Source organism: Pelobates fuscus, chromosome 9, assembly GCF_036172605.1.
Source record: "Pelobates fuscus isolate aPelFus1 chromosome 9, aPelFus1.pri, whole genome shotgun sequence".
Taxonomy (NCBI): Eukaryota; Metazoa; Chordata; class Amphibia; order Anura; family Pelobatidae; genus Pelobates; species Pelobates fuscus.
The window spans coordinates 35,832,386-35,856,174 of record NC_086325.1 but is presented as its reverse complement, the minus strand read 5'-3'; the positions used below and the strand labels follow the sequence as shown (position 1 = coordinate 35,856,174).

The 23,789-nt window shown below is 36.8% G+C and overlaps 1 protein-coding gene across 2 annotated transcripts in view; it reads right to left on the bottom strand.

Moving 5' to 3' along the window:
• Nucleotides 1–23,789, bottom strand: part of LOC134572733 (protocadherin-11 X-linked-like) — a 1,192,750-nt gene that overhangs the window by 1,068,665 nt on the left and 100,296 nt on the right. The window lies entirely within an intron of this gene.

Below are 23,789 nucleotides of genomic sequence, written 5' to 3'. Positions count from 1 at the left end.
TGTAAGAGAAGTATCATTAAATAATGTTAGACTTAGATAAAGTAAGAATTCCATATTGTGATAAAATAACAACAGAACAGATATAATTTGTGTTTACAGATCTAGATAGCAAAGTCCACTTACAGCTAAACGTGAAATTTGCCCAAATTGTTCCCTGTTTCCATTCCATCTTTTCTCTTTTTGTTGCTAAGCAGCAGACCTTACTTAGACCTTTGATAATGTTGAACCTTGAACATGCAAGTGAAGTACATCAATGATAGAACAATGTCAACGCGTGCTATGAGGTATGTGTGTACAGGTTAGTCACTTATATTAGATACAATTTGCGCATGCATCATTTGTTCGCATGAAACACAGCATTATGGTAATCCCGTGATCTAGCAGCAGAATTTCTCAGTAATATGTACAGCATTTTTAAATCTTTTAATGCCGTGAATAGCATTGCTATTGTTCATATGCTAGTATTCTGTGTGAGTATCGCAATAATGAGGGCCATTCAAGGTTAAGTGGATGCCACCAGAGTCAAGCTAAGCATATTTTAATCTATGGCATTTTCGGTCATTATATATCTATCAGATTGACTTCCCACATAAGTGTCCTTAAGTAAATATGCCTTTATAACAAACAATTCTGAGATAAATGATTGACTATTGTCAAGTAAACCAAGTTAAAAAATATGGTACATTTTGTTGAGAATTTAGCAAATATTTGGAATGATTTTCATTTCATTAGTACTGCAGTGGAATGTCAATGTGAGACCAAAGAAAACATTCACTTAAAAGCATGACTAAGTGCCCCTTTATAGAGGATAAAATTCCACCAAAGCTTAATACAGAAGAAATTGCTAGCTAGTGTGTAGATACATAGCAATGAAGACGATAACTATGTGACTGCAAGCATTTCCTCACCAGCAAAGAACATGCTGTAACATTGTTCATCTAGATGGGATGCCATTGGCATCTGCAGGCAACGTGGTCCATAGTTCTTTTATTCTGTACAATTTCTCCAGTACATTGCATAAATTAGATCTATACCTACCTGAAGGGAAATGTCTACAAACGTTCTGTATGATTGCTTTACTTAAGTAAGAGAAAAATCCCATAGGCTATGTATGGTTAACTACTAACTTTACAAAAGGCTAACCAAAGACAGTCTTTGTTATAAGTAGAGAATAGGTAGTGGAAAAATGTTAATCCACATTCAGAGGCATGCAACAGTGTCTCTTTTTAAAGAACTATGATTAATTGTAAGTTATAATTTCATATGATAGGTAGATAGACAGACAGACAGACAGAGAAAGCGATAGATGGAAAGACGGCCAGACTGACAGATGGACAGACGGACAGACGGACAGACGGGAAGATGAATAGATGGATAGCATTGTATAGTTATTGCATATAAATATAAACAAAGATTATATAATGTTGTACAGTGTTTTAAGTATGTTGGTGAATTGTAAAAAACTTAGCAATAGTAAAAATAACAATAATGATAGAAGTAAAAAATAGTAATAACAAAACTATAATAATAATTATTACATTTAACCCCTTAAGGACACATGACATGTCTGACACGTCATAATTCCCTTTTATTCCAGAAGTTTGGTCCTTAAGGGGTTAATAGGAATAATGTAAACTTTTATTTCACTACAATATTTTGGCATATTGTTCACATTTAAATACATGTTCTTATTGTAGAGTATAACATGCACTTGGGGTTTTACAAGAACGACAATCTCTATGTCTCAAATGTGATCACCTTCTTGAGTCTGATTGATAGTGCTTTGTACTCTCATATTATTAAAATAATTTAATAAAGTGATAGCTCAACAAAATAGAATACACTGGAGTCCTAAAAGGATAGTGTAAGCACCAAAATTGCATCATCTTAATGAAGTGATTTTGGTGCACATACGCCCCTGCAACCGGGAAAACATAGATGAGGAATATGTCCCAGTGCTGGATTATATTAGTAAATTTAAAGGAATTTGTAAAGTTGAATGTGAACCTTTTCTATATTATATTCAGAGCCTCTCTGTTTTATAAAAAAAAAAGCAAAAGTTTAAAAAAAGCCATTAGACGCACCTACAATCCAGTGTTGGGACCTTAATTGCACCAACTAAATTATATACGACAATTGCCAAATTCCAGCTATTCAATAGTGTTAGCGATGTTCAGCATCATCATGCTGTTCGTGATAACGCCATATGTGAAGATCATTCAGGGGTAAGTGTCTGTAGTTGCTGTCTGTCTTACAGCCATTGGAATCATGCTTTATTTAGGCAAAATATAAACATTGCTGTTTCTTTGAAATGATAATGTTTTAGATTGTCAGAAATGAAGGAATTTGTTTTTTTGCATTAAAAAAACACTTTATTTTCATGGTTCATGGTGTCCCTTTAATAGTGTTTTCAATATTTGTTTTGAAGGTGGGATAGTATTCTAACGCCTTTTTTTTCTAATTAGAGTGTTTCCCCAACAATGCTGAACTAACAGAGCCAGATTACCCATAAGGCAACCAAGATAGTCCAGTAGGCTTTTTCTTCATAAGTTACAACAACAAACAAAATCAACTAGTCAGTCATATTCTCAAGGTTTACTGTATATTAAACACTTTAACCATTTAAGTGCATGATACTATATGAATGGTCAACCAATTATGAGATAATTTGTTCCTCACCAAACTGGTACTCTGATCAATTAACATATTATTGAAAATACACAATTTAACATGCAGTCATGGATAATTAGGACAGTAAGAATTGCACACAAAAACATTTGGCTGGTTATATTTTTCTGTCTGTTGGATTAGGTCAGATGTGAACATGTACAAAACGATCATGGGTCATGCTTGTCATAGGTTACCTAACAAAAAGTTTTATTTTTATCTTTAAAAATTATATAAAAATATAGATTCTTTATTCATATTCCTATTTACAAAGTCTGGTATTTGTAAGGTATTTTAGTGGTATTTTAGTGGTATTTTAGTGGTATTTTAGTGGTTCGCCTTGGTCTTGTTTTTAAGAACTGCTAAAAAAATAATGGCAGAGTCGGTATGATTCCACATGCTGAATTCTAATTTGTTACTGACGGATAGTTCCATGTAATTGGATGCTTTATGTTTCATTAGAATCACACCTCTATCTCCTCTGTTATCTGTTAATTGATGGCTGTTATAGGAAGGATTTTAGTAATGGGGACATCTGTGCACAACAGTGCTGAGATTAGTGTGTTTGGTAGTTTGCATCCATTTGCTCGTCTGGTAATTACAGCTCCGTCTTGTGATTAAGATTTAGGTCCTAGTTACTTATGCTCCTTGGTAGTTCTGTATTATAAAGGAGATGCTTCTGTCTGCCCAATACACCGTGCCTGGATTGCGTAATAAACAATTCTGGTTCAGCGAGATAAAGAGAACAATTTTTGTATCAGCAAGGTCTGTCACTGCATACACCTTTTGATCATCTGTGTGTACTCTGGCTGGCAATTGGCAAATGTATTTTGTCAAACCGAGCAGGGCAAATGGACCTTGCACCGGAGAAATTCAAAGACTGTGATGTTGAAAACATAATTACTCTTGTTATTCCAAGTAAATGTGGAGAAGAATATTATGTGTATGTCTTGAGTATATATGTGCAGCTACAGCACATTGAGCTGAATTATTTTTCTTGCCGGATTTCAATATTACTGAACTCTGGGTCACACTGTACCAGGCTGAAACTAGCTTTTGAGAACTCATTTCACTGTCAATATGAGATTTTTTATGTTGCTGAAATTAGAATGTTGTTCAGTTAAGAAAGAAGGTAACAGGTCAAAGAGTGGAACTGATACACAGCGAACACAACTTATATATTTAAAGTGACATGACCCACAAAGCAGAAACATGCACAGAGGAGGGATTTTTTAAGGATGATAGGAGTTGCAGACCAGGCCAGGGAAACTATATGTCATCTGATATTCACAATTAGGATGAAATTATCCATGAATTGTACGGATTTTATTATTTCTGGATACTTTAAGCTGGTACTTTCAGCAGAGCCACAAAAGTGAGTTGTTTTTAGCAGAAACCCCCACAAACGGGTCTTGAGGTTTGGCTACATCTGTAGAAGGAAAATTATACTTTTCTCTAAATTGCTGAATTTTTTATAATACTTCTGCTGTTCAGGGGCTGTACGTGTCCAATGCATGGCTGTCGCCATCTGTGTTATTTTTATGTTACGTGCCTTGTGAGATGCATACAATGGAAGTAAGCAAGTTAACTTAAGCAAGTCTGAAAATACCTAGATTTTTATATAACCATTAGCTAAGGTTGCAGCTGCTGTTACTGTGACTACTGCACATTACTTCATTCTCATCATTGGGCATGGGAATGAAATTGTTCACTTCTTATGAGGTTAGAATATTAGTCTTATATTGCTTACTCAGGAAATGGGGATTTTTCACGCTTGGATATACTGGGTATTTATGCTTCTAGGGAAACCTGCTCCATGGTATGACTGGTCAACTTTCTATGGTGCTGGAACGAGTTAAAGGACCACTCTAGGCACCCAGACCACTTCAGCTTAATGAAGTGGTATGGGTGCCAGGTCCAGCTAGGGTTAACTCATTTTTTTATAAACATAGCAGTTTCAGAGAAACTGCTATGTTTATCAATTAGTTAAGCCTTCCCCTTTTTCCTCTAGTGGCTGTCTCACTGACAGCTGCTAGAGGCGCTTGCGTGATTCTCACTGTGAAAATCACAGTGAGAGCACGCAAGCGTCCATAGGAAAGCATTATGAATGCTTTCCTATGCGACCGGCTGAATGCGCGCGCAGCTCTTGCCGCGCGTGCGCATTCAGTCGACGGGGAGGAACGGAGGCGGAGAGGAGGAGGAGAGCTCTCCGCCCAGCGCTGGAAAAAGGTAAGTTTTAACCCTTTTCCCCTTTCCAGAGCCGGGCGGGAGGGGGTCCCTGAGGGTGGGGGCACCCTCAGGGCACTCTAGTGCCAGGAAAACGAGTATGCTTTCCTGGCACTAGAGTGGTCCTTTAAAAAAATCTTCAATGGGGAATTGTCATGCCTTTAATAGTATATTTGCGTATTTCTATATTTCCTGTATTTAACAAATATGTATTAGTGACTTGTGAAAAAAACAATTAAATGTAGAAATCCACACCTCTTTATCTTGCAACTATACAACTACATCTTAGCTCCCTGTCAGTCATTGCGATATGCTCTGTCTTTTGTATCTGACAATTAGCATAGGGAAAGCACACAGAGGAGAGGAGAAATGAAAACATGTTTCTACTTCTCCTCTTAATTTGCAATGTTTGCCTTGTTGTGCCTTGTCTGAACTGGATTAAGATGATGTAATTTGTTAAATCATTTTATATAATATACAATTATAAGAAAATTGAACATCTCCCTTTTAATTGTTCTGGAAAAACTCACATCAGCTTCAGATTAACTTACTATCATGCATAAACATACATTATATGTTTAAAACCAATCTTCCATAATGTCTGGACGAAGCTCCGACTGACTTACCAGAGTTCTAGGGCACCATACACAAAGATTGGCTGACTTGCCAATGAGCAAAGACAACTAATACTAGCACAATTCAACTTGTTGTACAACCAGAATATCTGCTACCAGTCCTAGAAAGACTTGCTATGGTGGACATCTTACAGAATGCTCACATTTACCTATCATAGTGTCTAGACTTTTCACATGAGTAGAAATTTGCTTACCATTGCTCGAGGACCCAGAACTAGATTCAACCCACTAACTATTTCCTCCCTTATAAACTCATTATGTATATGAAGAGGTTTAATCGCTATCTATAACATCAGTAATAGAAAATAGGTCCAGACACTCCAAAAGCTTCAGGCACATTAATTGGAACAAAAGGAATGCTGCAATGTTTCGACCTGTGATTGGGTCTTTGTCAAGCTTCATAGGTCGAAACATTGCAGTGTTCCTTATGTTCCAATAAATGTACCTGTAGCTATTGGAGTGCCTGAACTTCTTTTCTATCACTGATACATTCGATTGTTGGGATTGTGCTGGCCCATGGTCTATCACTTGTGGAAAAATGAATGCAAGGTAATTCAACCCCTAAAGGCAGTTCACTAAAAATTACCAGGCAAGTATTTCTTCACACATGACCTTAACTTCTTATTTAAGTATTTTTTAAGCAAACTATGGTGGTTCCACTGAGATTCATGACTTTCGGTTACAGAGTTGAGTACTGGAAGTCGAGTTGATTTAGTGGTGTTCATTATGCCTTTAGTTTTTGTGGCTGTATTGATTATTCTTATGGTTACTTTGCTTCCAGTACTAAAAAAAGAAACAAGTTCAATAAACATCTTTTATTTTAATTTTATTTGGTCAGGCGTATATTAACTGTGTGATATACACTGGTTATATATAATACTAATGAGTATTGGCCAGTAAATAAAGACATTAAATTTAGAAATGTTAGATTTAATAAACAATTTATTGCCAATCTCAATAGAATGTTTGCCTTTTGTACAATTTACTCATAATAATTGACATTCTTGGAGGGTAAAATAGATGCTTTTTCAGGACTATCTGCAAGAAAACAGATATTTCAGATTCCCTACTGGATAGTTAAGCTTCATTTGTCTCAGAATAAAGCATACGCCAATGTCCAGTGCTTGAGACCCACAAAAACTCCAGGAATTTTGATACCCAATCTAAAACAAAGGTTAGTTTCTATTAATTTTTACTAGAAATAATTTATTGATATCAAGGATCTCCTTAAATCCAGGTCAAACTGTGGGTTAGGTGGCCTTAAGTTTGACATTCTTAGATAAATTGGCGATGACGCTATAACACTAGCCAAAACTAAAAAATTTTTCAAAAGAAGCAAGTTAGGCAAAAGTTTGTCAATAAATAAAACACATTCTGTCTAATAATGCTATGGTAAAATACTTTATGTCATTATAAATTCTCACCCTGATTAGTGCTAAACTTTAAACTTAAAACTAAAGTGAATTTCATATATGAACATAATGTCCTAGCTATTTAAAAAGTGTTAAACAAATTTACATTAATCAGAGCATGAAGCTGGTGAAAGGAGAATTAGATAACACTTTTTTATTAAGAAGTTATCACTTAGTACAAGACAAGTATTGCTTGGTAACAACCTTAGAATGCATATCTGAACTAATGTAGGTTTAGATTTCCTTAAAGGAATAATGTCTGTAAGTAGAATGTTAGAAAGGAATAGAAAAGCGTTATCTGCAGGCCAGAGGTCACAATTCAGAAACATAAATTCTATTTATAGCACTTTTTTCATGTATGTAACAGATTTAGATTTTTGTACACTGGAACACTAAATTGTGCATGGCTTTGGAACAGTTTGATTTAATTTTTCCTCCAAACTTCATCATATAATGTAGACCTTGACTTTAGGACCCTAATATTGACATTGCCAGAGATTGGGTATGTATGCATTGTTTTTTTTTATTGATTTACAAAATCCCCCTTATCATTACAGTTTTTGAGATATTGCAATAATTATATTGCAGGACTAAGACTGCCTCTAGTGGCTGTCAATCAGACAGCCACTAGAGGCACTACCTGTTTGCTAGGTTACTTTAGGTCACCTAACTGATGCTGGACGTTCTTATGCTCTACATGAGAACATCCAGCATCAGGAGAATCAGCATAAGAAAGCAATGCTTTCCTATGGCAAGGGCCTAATGTGCTCACCGCAAATGCAAATTAGCCCCCCATCAGCTGATGTTGGAGGAGGTGGGGCGCTGACCCAACACCAAGGTAAATTGGCGGTGGAATCAGGTGAGTACAGAAAGGATTTTTTTTCATCTTTTCTATGCTTGGGGGGAGGCGTGAAGGAGGGGGGCAGAGGGAACTATAGCTTAAGTTCCTAACACTATAGGATCCCTTTAAGCCAAGAGGGAATCTAAAATATCTGTTTTTTGCAAACAGTCGTAAAAAACAATCCTAACAGGATTTATATTATACTTATGCAGGTGGAGCGCAAAATCAAGTCCAAATTCCCAGAAGGATCTTGGGATTATTTCAACTCAGACATATAAATGGGAATAAAAGCATATGATAGTGAAGCACAGTAACACTTTAAAACATTTATTGTACACACTAGACACAAAACACTCCTATCCACATATAAGGGTTGGAGTCCAAAAAATGAAACAACAGTAGTAAAAATAGCCTCTTACAAGGTTTAAGAAAGTGAGTATATGCAGACCCAGCTGCTACTCACAAACGCTTTTGTGGTGCCCCTGCTCGGGATTAGTTGGTGTATCAGCTTGTTTCCACACACCCTCCACGGATAGGTACTCTCGCTGTATTTTCCCGAGCGTCGGCTGAGGATTTATATTACTATGAGTATATTGTGCTAAAGGTACATCCCTATTTTACTTTCTGTTCAGACCGGTGATATATTCTTTATTAAATCTCACATTTCTAAATTTCCTTATTCACTAGTCAATAATCACTAGCATTACATATTACCTATATATCTCACACCATTAACTTAAGCCTGACCAAATTAAATTCACACAATGTTTTTCCCAGCTTTCTCACGTTACACAGGCCATATAAGGTCATATTATTTTTAGTGTCAAAACATCCACTTGTTCAGGTTAATGGAATGATGTTATGTCATAAAAGTAACTGTGTCTAACCCTCTTACTTCTGACTTGTTGCCAACCCGGGTCTATGTAGTTACAAATCTGTTTCTAATGTTTCTACAAAATGTAATTGGCTTGCAAGCTTCTCTTGTAACCTTCTCAAGGTTGTCAGAATATATATAAGTACGCACTCACCCTTTGTGCTATTTTTTGTTCTTCTCGTATGTGGTCTCAGGAGAATGGATTCATTCTGTGCCATGTTCTGATTCTTTTTACAATCTTTGTCACAAGACAGAAAGCAAGAAAAATTCATGGATAACATTGCTGCCACCTAGATAGTAATTGGAACTGAAAATGGCACATAAGTAATCTTTTCTCATAATGCAGAGAGTATAAAAGAGACAGGAGTGGCTTGGAATGAGCCTATTCGTCTACCGATTTCAGACTGTCTTCATTCTATCTTCACATGAGGTCTAAAGGTCTCATATCCTTCACTAAGCAACAAAGATAGGGTCTACAAATTGTCAAGTCTTTATTAGCAATGACATCATTTTATGTACCTTTTCTGAAAAAAGGCTGTTTTTCCTTTATATATATATTGCTTTCAATGATTGTAATTCATAACATTTCACCTAGATATTGCATGTAATACTTTATGGTTTTGTCATATTTTTACATTCATAACAGCTGTGCTCAGTTCTGATATGAAAACAACAGTATACTTTTTGAATATTTAAGCTCTTGTACTAAAAATGTAAACCTGATAAAATACAGCCCTACATAGAAATCCTTCCGCTGTTTTCATTACCATATCCTTCATACTAGATGTGCAATCTATCATACTGTTTACAATTTCATTCTTACCTTACAGTAGTACAATATAATATTGTAAAACAACATAGGTCCTGAGCATGAAAGTGGCTCATCTTAGACTGATTATTGGCAATGCAAAGTCAAGTCTTTTCGGATAAGGAATCACAAGCAACATTGGGGTTGAGTTTGGGAAAACTTTAAATGAGAAAGTCTTAGAAACAATGAGAGACAATAGATTTGGCAACTGTGTACAAAAACACTCTGTCACTGGAAAGGCTAGTAAAATGCTCGCTGTTATATATAAAAAGGGATATTAATTCTTGTGTTGAAAATATAATTGTGCCTCCTTATAAATCAGAGGTATGATCCCCATCTTGAATGTGTGGTGCAGTTTTGAGTACCAGGTTTAAAGAAGAATATTACAGGATTGGAAAGAGTAAAGAAGGGAGCTACAAAATCAACAAGGAGAATAAATTATTTTAGCTAAAAAAAAAAATAGTTTTCTCTAGAAACAGGGGGGCATGATAGCACTATGCAAATTTATTCAGGGCCAATGCAAATGGCTATCTGGTACCCTGTCCATTAGCAGGATATACAACAGACAAGAGGACATACATTGAGAGGAAAAGGTCCTTTATAGTATAATAATATGAAAATGATTTGCCCAAATTGGATGTTTTATCTTCTATCATAAGAGGTGTGGAGCTGGACAATAGTGGCCTTGCGAGATGCCTTCCCGGAGCTACTGCTCACAGAGACAGGAGACGTATTTGTAATATTTTTAAGCAAGCAAAGCAGGAAAGGAAATTGGATGTACTTGTCCACTTAGGGACAAATGACTTGGCTTGCAATGAGGTTTCAGAGGCAAAGGAAGTTTTTTTGTTTTTTTGTCAATGATATACGGCAGGTTGCTTCCACACTGTCATTCTCTGAAGTTCCGCCTTTGCATAACACTCAGAATGACAGGCGGATGTGTATTATGGACTTTAACTTGTGGCTTGGTGAATGGTGTAGGGAGCAAAGATTTGGCTTCATTTCTCATGGTAGCTCTTTTGGAATGGAAATAAACTGTACAAAAAAGATGGGAAAAGCTAGCAGAATGCGTGTTTGTATAGGGAGAGATATTAGCAGTAAAAAGAGGGAAGTGCTCATGCCATCGTACAGAACACTGGGGAGACCTCACTTGGAGTATTGTACGCAGTACTGGAGACCGTATCTTCAGAAGGATATTGATACCTTAGAGAGAGTTCAAAGAAGGGCTACTAAAGTGGTTCATGGATTGCAGGATAAAACTTACCAGGAAAGACAAGACATGGGGATATGATAGAAACATTTAAATACATAAAGGGAACGGACACAGTAAACGAGGATACTAAATTTAAAAGAAGAAAAACTACAACAACAAGATGACATAGTCTTAAATGAGAGGGGCAGTAGAAAGTATTTAGACAATTGGGCAGACTAGATGGGCTGAATGGTTCTTATCAGCTGGACATTCTAAGTTTCTATGTTATTAGATTTTGATGGTATTTTTCAAAAAGGCCTTGATTATTTTTGGGGAACAGTTTATTGATCGATGGAGAAATTTGATTTTGATTCCATGTTGGAGTTAAGAAGGTATGATTCCCATTTTGCGCCACAACTATCAATTACTTGATAGTTTTTGCCTGCTTATAAATCAACTGCATGTAAAGATGTGCGATAGATTTTAGTCTATTTTTTTTTATCCTAGATTATTATGTATCTGTGTACTTACGTTGTGAAAATTATGTCAGGCAACAAATATGACAGGACAGACCCATTACAAAACCACCAGACTTCTTGTGCTTGTTTCAAAAATGGGTCTTGTGTTCATAAATAAAAGCCCCTTTAATACAAAATAAAAGCCTCCTATAATTTTCTGGGACTCTATATGGTCTATTGAATGTTTTCTGATTTGTTAGTATTACATTTGCTAAATATACTCACATTTAAAGCGTCAAATCTGTTTTTACTGGCTTGAATTTAAAATGTGCATATTTTGTAAACATGTTCTAAAACGTAAAGCATATACTATAGCACAGTATATGGAATTGTTTGGGTACACATTCATATTGAATTGCAATATTAGCAAACAGAATTTAGATTAAAGTGGAAATGTTGTTAATGTAGTTCAAAAGGAACGAAATCTTAATTATTTTGTATTGCAGTGGTTGAGGAGAAAGAGAGGAGATCTATAGTCTTGTATTAAATAAATAAAATGTATTTTCTGCACAATGGGCCTGTGGGTGCTACACAATAGAGAATAAGACAATGCAAATGAAAAGGATTCTAGGCCTGGGGCATCTAAAAGCGCAAACAGTGCAATCTGCAATTCAGTATCTAATCCCTTCAGAAATGTCTAGTCTGTTCATTAAAGGGAAACTAATGCTAAAGGTACACATTGCTCGTCTGGTAAAAACCAAAACAAAACAAAAAAGTGAGATTTACAAACATTTAAGTATTAACACCATGGCTGAATGTAAGAAAATCCATTTTGCATAGTCGTTATTTAATTTGCCTGTAAGGTAAATATTTTATGTTGTGTGTGTTCCTTATTTTCCTGGGGAGACCGCTTTATTAATTTTGCAAACAAAATGCTTTCTAAGGCGAAACTATAAAATCACTAAGACAATTATTTTCTTTAGTTTCGTTGAAATAAATCATTATTGGGATATGGGTGAACCTGTAGAATATGTTCTTGAATGATACATTGATTGTGTTTGTCATCAACTTTGTTAGTATTTTTACATTATTGAATTTATTGTGTCTTGTCTATGTTTTTTTTTTTTTTTTATGACTGCCAACTTTAACAACATGGTGTGGACTGAAAAGACCCATATTTGAAAAAATGAACTTTAAAAATAAAAATCAACTCGAAAATACAAAGACGTAAAGCTTGCCAGTAGATCTATAAAAAACAATAATGGTGGTTGTTAAAACACAGATTCCTTAAAATCTAATACGAGCATTTTCTCACTTAAACAGCTGAAAAAAGCTGGTATGGTACCATATGATAATCTTAGCTAATGATTATCCTAACTCCCACCCCAAGTCCCTCTGTCACTACCCAACCCATACCAACTAATACATATTTCAAGTCACAAAACTAAACCCTAAGCCTAAACTTTTCTAATGTAATTTTTTTCAAAACATTTTTGTCAACCATTTTGATGGTGCTGACTCATGAATGATTTAACCTCAAAGTCTTTGCCCTAGTGCCAGATAACTCTGCCCCTGTCCTTCCTCTAAAATTCTATAAATGGAAGGCTTGTTCAGCATCAAACAGGGAAGCCACTAATTGGCTTAGAGCAGTTAGCTGATGCTCTACGTCAATGAGTAGTGCTCCATGCTTTATGGGTCCTTAAACTACTCCTCCTTTAATATCTCACTACATGTCTGCTGTTTTTCTGGCTTTCTGCAGCTTGGCTATGGATTAACTGAAGAAGCTTCTTTGAATGTCTTCATGTTATTTTATTAGAAAACAGACATTAAAGGACCATTATAGTCACCCAGACTACTTCAGCTCAATGAAGTGGTGTGGGTGCCAGATCCCCCAGGTTTTAACCCTGCAGCTGTAAACAGAGCAGTTTCACAGAAACTGCTATGTTTACATAGCAGGGTTAATCCAGCCTCTAGTGGCTGTCTTCCTGACAGCCGCTAGAGGCGCTTCTGCGACGCTCAATGCTTAAATCGCATTGAACATGCAGAACATCCATAGGAGAGCATTGGGAAATGCTTTCCTATGGGCATTTTTAATGTGCGAGCAGCTCTTGCCGTGCATGCGCATTCGGCTCCCATTGGGAGCTGACGTCGGAGGGGGAGGAGAGGTCACCAGCACCGAGGGAGCCTGGTTTTAACCCCTTCAGTCGAGTGGGAGGGAGGCCCTGAGGGTTGTGGAACCCTAAGGATTATATAGTGTCAGGAAAACAAGTTTGTTTTCCTGACACTATAGTGATCCTGTGAGATAAAAATATCCATGTCTCATAAAGAACTTGCTTACATTCTTGATTGCCTTTTCCTTACATGTGTTTTTGTTTGTTTTTTTTGTTTTTTTTGTTGTTTTTTAAATTTCATTTTGCATTAATCCAGCTAACACATCTATCTATGTTTTAAACTGCACTCTTTCAGCGTCACGTCCAAACGAGCATTAAAGGGACTCTATAGTCTACATATAAAAGCAAGAAAGACAGGTCCCCCAGCCTTCCGTCTTGCTTTTATATGTACTTTCAAATATAAAAAATAATTTTCGATGCTTTTTTATATTGAAAACTTACCTCCGTTCCAGTGCCGAGCTCCCAGCCATTCGTCAAAATGACGAAATCGCGGGGCCCAATAGGGCCGCTTCTCTGAGAAAAGCATCATTGCTCCCTTGTGCGCATGCGCGACTTCGCCACACATGCGCACAGACTTCAGAGGGCGGCATTCATGCCGCCCTCTGAAGTCCAGAGCGCACTACCGCGTGCGCGCGGTGTGTGCGGCCGCAAGCTGAGCTGACTGACAGCTCAGCTCACGATTTTTGCTCGCCCCCTCTCCTCTCTGACAGGCTGGAGAGAGAAGGCGCGCACACAGTGCCTTCTCTCTCCTGCACATCTTAATACGTCTGATGTGTACAGGGCCTTTTTAGGGCCCTGCATGATAGGAAGTCACTCTGGTGGCCGTCTGAGTGACGGCCACTGGAGGTATTCCTATCAATCAATGTAAACACTGTATTTTCTCTGAAAATACAGTGTTTACATTAGATTGCCTGCAGGGAGCTATATATCTCACCTGAACAAATACATTAAGCTGTAGTTGTTCAGGTGACTATAGTGTCCCTTTAATAAAAGAACCCTATATTCAGTTTACAGTGTGCACAGTACACAATCAACTGCGTTAAAGCATCAACATGGAAAACAAACATAAGTCCCCAAAAACATGAAAACAATAATGGATTGCAATCTATAGGTTTGCTACTGTATTGGTCAAAGAGAAATGTGATAGCTTGCCAGAAAAAAAACTATGCAACTCATTATATTATTTGAATAACAAGAAACAAACAAAAAAACCTGTATCCAACCAATAAGATCTTTGAGAAAACAAAAGCCATATATTTGAAAGACGCAAAATCTATGTTTGGCTTGGAACAGCAAACCCACAGATTTAATTACCTGTTTATACAGATTCTTGCACTTACTAGAATGGAATACTAAAAGGTAAAAAATATCAACTTTAAGACTCTATGCACCTGATCTGGGTTAATGGATTCACAAGAAAGGTCAAAATGTGCTCCTCACATGTTTGTGTCTCCAGCTAGGAATATTCTGTAGGTATAAACCAAAAGCAACCTCTGCTGTAAAAATGTCATACAATAGTGTAGATATCACAATAAATTTAATACAATAAACTGATATTTTCTACCTTTAGTACTCAAAGGACAAGTGCATTTCAAATTAACAGTTTCTTTATGAACATGGCAACATGCATTTATGCAATTCAGAGCATCATGTATTCAAACATGTTAAAGTATGATCATTTGCGAGGTCTCTATAGATGGAATTTTTATAATATTATGTGATGTGATTAAATCAATGGACTTTTTTTCCCAAGGGAGATCTATTAGAATTTTGCTAGCAGGATAGACAACCAATAGGAGTACCTATTCTGCTCTCTCGATGCATCATCTACATCTGATACAATATAAACAAATCTTTAAGGCAGGAACACATCATGAAAAGTTGAGCTTTTGTCAGGGCGTTATTTTAATCTTAATGTGTTGTTTATTTGCCAGTTCACCACAATCCATTGTTAAGTGAACACACACACACACACACACACACAAAGAATGCGGTCATCTCAATGAAATATGTATATGGAGCAACCCGATTGAGCCTATATATTTGTATAAAAAAATACAGCAGGGCAAAACAAGGGAGGCGATAAATGCATTTGAATGAGACATGAATGTCAATAGGAAAATGACTTCTTGGAACAGCTCACAGCAAAACGTAAAGTCTGTTGACACATGCTCAAAGAGAAACATACTTTGAATACATGCAAGGCTTCAAACTGAATTATGTTGCATAAATCTCACATCGTTCCTAAAAAGGTGTCACTTCAGATCAATAGAATTGACCAAACTGCCAACAGCCCATTTCTTTATGTAAATTTATCACAAACAAAACAATATTCCACACTGATGGTATTGCAGTTATTGTAATCCAGGCCGCATGTAAGATGGAGTCTTACGCTTCTAACTTGAAATAAAAGAAGACCTATTAGCAAAGCTTAAGAAGGAATGAGAAATAATGCTGATAATGTAAGCAATAAAATATAATAACAGCAGTTCTGTCATACTTAGATTATTTGGATGGTATTGTATAGTGTTCCATTACTCAACAAACAAGGGAATTTAATGCCTTTGTGTGATAGGATACTAAATCTTTAATTCTTCATAATATTTACTGCTCACTTAAAAAAATCTTACAGTATCAGGATTTTTCCCGGTATATTTATAGCCTGAGCATCAATTCATCCTGAGGTAACACTGTGGGTAACGAAGAACCCCTCAAAAACCATAAACTAGTCTGACAGTTGAACCTTACGCAACGGACTTTCCACATCCCTTTGATCTACGTGCTTCAAAGCTCGCAACAAGATTAAAAATTGACAGTTCCCCCCGATCAAAAGATCCTGTTTTCTCTGGAAAGGAGAAAGAGCGTGCACAAGATTTTCTTGTGAAATGAAAGTATTTTCAGAGTTTTTGTGACCTAGCATATCATTTTTAGAACAAGCTTAAATCACTCTTTGGTTAATCTCAGTGCTGCTTTCCACCAGGTATGGAATGCATTTGGTGGTCTTTCAAGGCGTGGCTCTATTCTTTAGGTGAGAGAAGGGGTAAGTATATTTTTGGATGCTTAACCAATTGTTGATGTTTACCTCAGTTTTACTCCGAATTCTCCCTCTGTTGATCCATAAGATCCATAAACACCATAAGAAAAATACGGAAGGGATCCATAAGATCCATAAATACCATAAGAAAAATATGGAGGGGATCCATAAGATCCATAAATACCATAAGAAAAATACGGAGGGGATCCATAAGACTGACTGTCTAAAGTTGCAGCATTATGAAGGGGAATATAAATGTGTTTTTAAGCGTCAAAAAAGGTGACGCTTAGAAGAGTAAATGCATTTATCATGTGTGGCCTGATCCTTCTGAGAGAACTTAACAGGTGGTACTATACTAATTGATTTACTAATGTAACCCAGTATACATAGATAGCCATAAAGGAATAGGCACCAAAACACCATTAGTTAAATAAAGCAATTTAACACACTGCTCAATTTTCTGCCATTTAGGAGTTAAATCCTTTGTTTATGCAGCCCTAGCCACACCTCCACAACTTCCATAAAAATGATTCATTTTTGCAGCACAGTGTGTTTACTTTCTAAGTTCTTATCTCCTGCTCTGTTAATAGAGCTTTTATCACACATAGGAGTATGTTCTAGGAGATAATTAACAAAGCAGGAAGTTAGAAAAAAAGCTCTATTTCAGAGGCTAGGGCTGCATAAACAAAGTGATTTAACTCCTAAATGGTGAGAATTGAGACTTCAGGGGCATGATCTATTCATCAAAACTGCTTTAGTAAGCTGAAACTGGTTTGGTGCTTAAAGTGTCTGTTTATATGACAAGTTAAAGGGACACTCCAGGCACCCAGACCACTTCTGCTCATTGGAGTGGTCTGGGTGCCAACTCCCACTACCCTTAACCCTGCAACTGTAATTATTGCAGTTTTTCATAAAGGTGGGTTAACTCCACCTCTAGTGGCTGTCTATTAGACAGCCACTAGAGGTCACTTCCTGGGTTCTAGCACAGGTTTCCTGTGCTATAGCGTCGCTGGACGTCCTCACGCTGTGTGAGGACCTCCAGCGTCGCTCAAAACCCCATAGGAAAGCATTGAAATGATTTTTCAATGCTTTCCTATGGGGAGACGTAATGCGCATGCGCGGCATTTCCGCGCATGCGCATTAGGTCTCCTCGGCTGGTGAGCGAGATTAGTCTCGCCCACCGGCCGACGTAATCACTAGGAGGAGCGTCGCGGAGGCGGAGACAGCGGCGAGGGACATCGCCGCTGTCCCAGGTAAGTGACTGAAGGGGTTTTCACCCCTTCAGTAACCGGGGATTGGTGGGTGGGAGGGAGAGGGACCCTCCAGTGCCAGAAAAACGGATCGTTTTTCTGGCACTGGAGTTTCCCTTTAAGGCAATTGTTCACTGAATGCTAAGTGAAAGTAAAAATGTGATAACTCTTAACAAAAATATTATTGTAAGAAAAATGTGAAAGGAAATTTTAACCAAGTTGCCTTCAGGGTTTCCGGTACAATTAAGTTAGTTTATAAAAAAAAAAAAGGCAACAGCAGGAATTTATTTTACACTCAGATGTAAATTATATATATAGTTTGTAAATTGTATTTTTGTAATCTGGTATCCTATTGTAACAATGCAATGTTTTGTGGACCCGGTACATACTTGAAAACAAGAGAAATCTCAATGTATCCATCCTGGTAAAATATTTTATAAATAAATAAATATGAAATAAAGGCTGTTACATATTGCATGTTGCCTTTTTGAAGGTAACAAATTTGCATTGTATATCTAAACGTAATAATTTGATAACATATCTTAGTTAAATGTGTGAAATAAAGGAAAATAATACAATTTTCTCCTTATTAATTTCCAAAAGGATTACGGCCAGTACATCTTTGACCCGCGACACTTTCATGTAAAAAAAAAATTCAGGTAGGTGGCCACATTAAAAACCTACATTAAAACCATGTATCTCGGGTACACCACAAATTAAAAACATTTTCTTTATTCTTTTCTTCCAATTAAAAAAATGTCAAAGAATTTAAAGTCTTCATTTATTTTGCATTTCACGAAGACATTTTTCTTTCCTAATAAACTTGTACAATTATCAGCTTTTAGTGGTTCTAGCAGAACTTCCAATATATATATATATTTTAATGAAATGCAAAATACATGGAATGCCATTGTTAAAACACCGGGGTTATGTGTAGCAGAGCTTTTAAAACATTCATTTATTCAGAAACTGTCAAATCGGCCTAGGTTTAACACAGAAACTGTCTGTACTGTCATTACATGGTCAAACTCTGTCTCTGTTTGAGTCTTTCTGGAAAAAGGAAATATACTCATATATTTGTACTAATAAATTTGTCTTAAAACCAACTTTGGTATGTTAAGCGTTCATCATAAATCAGCCTTAAGATCTTACACTTTTACCTAAATTCCAGTTAAAGATAAAACTTCCATTTAAATAACATATATAAAACAGTGTCAATCTTCAGAGTATTTTTACAACAGCTTTTTTTTAAATGTAATTTAAATTATCCCATGATCTTCTAGTAAAATTAAATTGTCTCAGTCCATACCATTAGCTAATTTGTACACGCTTGTCAGCATAAATTTGAATTCAGTGACAAACTAGTTTATAAGTGTGATATGTAGTCTATATTAGCAGCCTGATTGTGTACACATCAAGCATTGTTTATGTTTAATACACCTTCCAGAACACATGAAAATCTGAAGTGTAGACTTTAATGCATTTCATATTGATTTGACTAGTCTCTAGGTAGTCAATATAAACAATCACTGCTGACATGTGTCCAATCAGATGCTTCTCATTGAGAAGCATTTGGATACATGGCGATTGAGCAGCAATCACCATGATTAACCAACATTGCTTCTCTATAAGAAGCACTACATTTCAAATAAAGTAAGGCAGGAGACCTATTGGCAGTCTTCTAGATATTAAAAAAAGAAAATCCTGATTATGGTATCACTGATAAGCGAGCAATGTGATTCCACATTATTATTCTGTGCTCATTGCATATCATATAGTACTAAAAGAAAGCAAAATGAATATATAACAATTGTGTAACATGTCATAATGTGACACATAAAAAGATTAAGGCTTTGATTGCAAATAAAAGCAATACAGAAACATTGAGACTCTTAAGATATACAAGTTGAGTGAAGCCACTTTTTCTAGGGTGACCTTATTGTGTAGTTATAAAAAATTAGATGTTGAGGTGACTATATGGATTTTGAGCATGTTAATGCATGGCATGGTATAAATATCTATCACAATGACAAAAGTTAAAGGAGCACTATAGGGTCAAGAACACAAACAAGTATTCCTGACCCTATAGGGTTAAAACACCATCTAGCCACCCTGGTACCCTCATGCCTACCTAAATATAGTAAAATCTTTCTTGTATTCAAACCTGAAGCTGCAGGCTTTGTCCTTGTTTCCTTTTGACCTGCCCATGCCTGCTTACATCAGCAGAAGTGGTAGTATTGGTTGTCTGATCCAATCACGATGCTTCCCCATATGATTGGCTGAGACTGACAAAGAGGCACATCAGGGGCAGAGCCAGCATGATTCAAACACAGCCCTGGCCAATCAGCATCTCCTCATAGGATAAACTGAATCAATTAATCTTTATGAGGAAAGTTCAGTGTCTGCATGCAGAGAGAGGAGACACTGAATGTTTGGATGCATTTTAGGCAGCCATGACCCAGGAAGGATCTCTAACAGCTATCTGAGGAGTGGCCAGTGGAGTTATCCCTATGCTGTAATGTAAACACTGCATTTTCTCTGAAAAGACAGTGTTTACAGCAAAAAGCCTGAAGGTAATGATTCTACTCACAGGAACAAATTCAATGAGCTGAAGTTGTTCTGGTGACTATAGTGTCCCTTTAAATTAATCTTTTTATGAGTGAAAATTATTTTTTGATGTTGCATAATTCTAACTAGACAATATATATTTATGCTTATGGTTTGGGGTAATAGGTGTTCCACTGACCCACAATGAGATAAATGAAAGTGGAATACTTTGAAAAAAAAAAAGAGAGAAGTTCAGTTTAAAGGAACACTATATAATTAGGAATACAAGCATGAATTCCTAACACTCTAGTGTTATAATAACAGTTTAGATTATTGTCTCCTCCCCCCCCATTGCTGATCATGGTGATCTAAGTCACTCCAATGTTTTCCCATAGGGAAGCATTGGAAGGCTATTATGAATGTACCGCAAAACACTGTGCTGCACCAATCAGCACCTCTATTTCATGTCTATTGAAAGCATTACGCAACTCCATGCAGAATGTGACGACGCTAAATGCAAGTCCTGCAATCTTTGCAGGCCCGAAGTCAGGAAGTGCCTCTGGCGGCTGTCAGAGTGACATAAGTGAGTGAATTACTACATGGAGCTGTAGTGGTTCTGTTGAAAATAGTGTCCCTTTAAGAAATATTAAATACATGCCTATAACATAGGATGACATTCTGTTAGAGGTAGAAGAATTGCAAATAGTGGCAATTTCCAAAACATCAAGAGAAAGGCAGACATATGAGTATTTGTCTGTTTATCTATCTATCATGTATATTTACGGTGCATGTCATAAACAAGTTAGCATTATATATATTGTAGGTACACATGCTTAGTATTCTTGTGATTATGTAACAGTAAACACCAACACAATTTTGAATACAGGGACAGCCATAATAAAGCATTATTCTTCTCCAAGTACTTAAAATCCTGGGTGCTCTCTCGTCCAGCTTTAAATTAAGTCCATAAATAATAGCAGGCTCCTTCTTATGAGATTCATCTTGGCACTGAGTGTTATTTGTAAACATTACTTGCATTGATTAGCTTTATTCGGAGGAGATCCAAAACCTTCTGAGGACAGTTATAAAATGTGCATTTTATTAATTGCATGTGATATTTAGAAGGGAACCACAAATGAGACCAAGATGTTTCCTTTATGCACTATTGAACGCTGAAGGCACGTCTGTGGTGTGTGTCCACATCACCAAAACCCTACAAATTATTTTATACTCTATGTTTCTGCAGACAGTTATTGTTCTTCCACTGTCTTGTAAAAAGATTAATTCATGTATTATTATGGACAAGGTCCAAATCTAGGATGCACGATCTCAAACGTTCGATTAACAGCAATTATGAAAACAAATAAAAAATTAATTAATTATTGCCGAATGCAAAAACGGATTTTGTTGCAAGTTATAAATGTGAGCTGTCTTTATAAGCTTTTTCCTCCACGTTAGTGGTGAAGACTATACTGGACAATCAACAGCCAGAGGATACTTTGCACACAATTGGATACGATTTTGGATACGTTTTTTTTAATTCAGACTTCAAGGAGTTTTGTTTTTTCAAATAAGGAATAACAAAATGTGAAATAGTAAGTTCAAGTGCTAAAGTGGCTTTGTAAATTTTCAGTATATCATAAAGATACAATCTCAGTGTAATAATGATCCTGATTGCTGCAGAATTTCACTGAAATTGAAATTGAAAAAATGCATAGCTCCACCGTCAAATTTAGCCCAATCCAAGCAACCATCACAATCACATACAGTAAAATTCAGACATCGATCTATGGAAGGCTTTGGTTGATCCTCCTTAGACTCCAGTGATGGTCTCGTGCGCATTTGAGAGTTCAGCACTGACGTGGCTCCTAGGGCATAAAGCCAGCAGTTATAAAGGACGCACTGAGCAAAAATAGTAGATGAAAGGGACCATTTCAGGAAAGTACAACTAACTTCACCAGCAACTTTCGACCACCAGATCACCACCAGAGATCTTACTATGTTAGCCAAAAAAAATTGAATTTGCATGCCCCACTGCGTAAGGTGAGGGTAAAAGGAGCACATATGAACTGGATCACAGCTGACCTCATCCAAATGTACCAGTTTCGGGATTCTTTGTGGTCAAAGTTAAAGCGTACTGGCTCTCTGAATGATCACTGTGCATATAGACAATGGCGAAATATATGCACAAAACAAACAAAATTGGCCAAGGCCCAATATTTCTATGAAAATCTGAACAATAACATCTCAAACCCTAGAAACTTTTGGAAAGTCATAAATAAACTACAAACTCCCCCAATCCACTCCCAACCCTCCACTGTCAAAGTGGATAACCAAACCCTGCAACTTCCCTTAGATGTAGCAAATGCCTTTAACAATTATTTTGTCAGATGCTCTACTGCCCTGATTGCCAAGCTAATAAATGGCACGCATCCTGAAACTACAAATGTGGATCAGGTCTCACTAAATTTGCAAAGTCCCAATATAGACAAGTTCATTTTTAGACCTGTACCTGTTAGTGTCATTGAAAAACATCTTAATAACCTAAAAATGAAAAACCAGTGCGGACCTGACCAAATCCCAGCAATGCTGTTGAAGCTCAGTGCGCCGGCAATTGCTAAACCCATCGCAACTAATTAATTAACGAATCATTGGTGTCTGGATACATACCCAAACTTTGGAAGACTGCGAGAGTAGTGCCTATCCATAAAAGTGGTGACACTACTTTGGTTTCAAACTATCGCCCTATATCATTGCTCCCGGTATTGTCAAAAATCTTAGAAAAATGTGTCCATACGCAACTATGTGAGTATTACCAACAATCAAACTATCTGACCCCTGATCAATCGGGCTTTCACCAGAATCACTTTACTACAACTGCCCTCTTAAAAGTTTGCAATGACATCCAAACTGGCATGGAACAAGGAGACCTAACAGGAGCTATTTTCCTTGATTTTGCTAAGGCCTTTGACACAGTAGACCACGACATTCTACTGCACAAACTCAAAAACTCAGGTATTCGTATTCATTCGCTAAACTGGTTTCGATAGTATGTATCAGATCGCTCGCAATATGTGTCCATTTCTGACAGCGACTCTCTCCCTCTCCCAGTCACGTGTGGTGTTCCCCAAGGTTCTATTCTCGGCCCCCTACTATTTACATTATTTATAAATGATCTGCCTAATGTCTGCAAATCCTCAAATGTACACATGTACGCAGATGACATGGTAATCTATGCGAGCAATTCCGATCTACTGCAGCTTGAGGCTGTGCTCCAAGACCAGTTAACAGAGGTAGAAAAGTGGATCGCAAAAAACAAACTGTTCCTGAACACTGACAAAACTGTCACAATGATCTTTGGAACAGTACCTAAATTACACAAATTACACAATTCCCACCTATCCATCAAAACAATTTCAAATGGCACACTGACCGCAGTCCACTCTTTCAAATACTTGGGTATGATGTTAATCTATCTTTTGGCCTCCACATAGAAAAACTTGCATCTAAACTTTACCCACCAAAAACTAGGTGCCCTGTACAGAAACAAATCCTGCCTAAGCCCTACAGTAAAGGAAAAGATTGTACAGCAAATGCTGATGCCAATCATTGATTGCGGGGATGTAGTATATCGCAATCCCACATTAATAAACTCAACACATTGTATAACTCGTTCT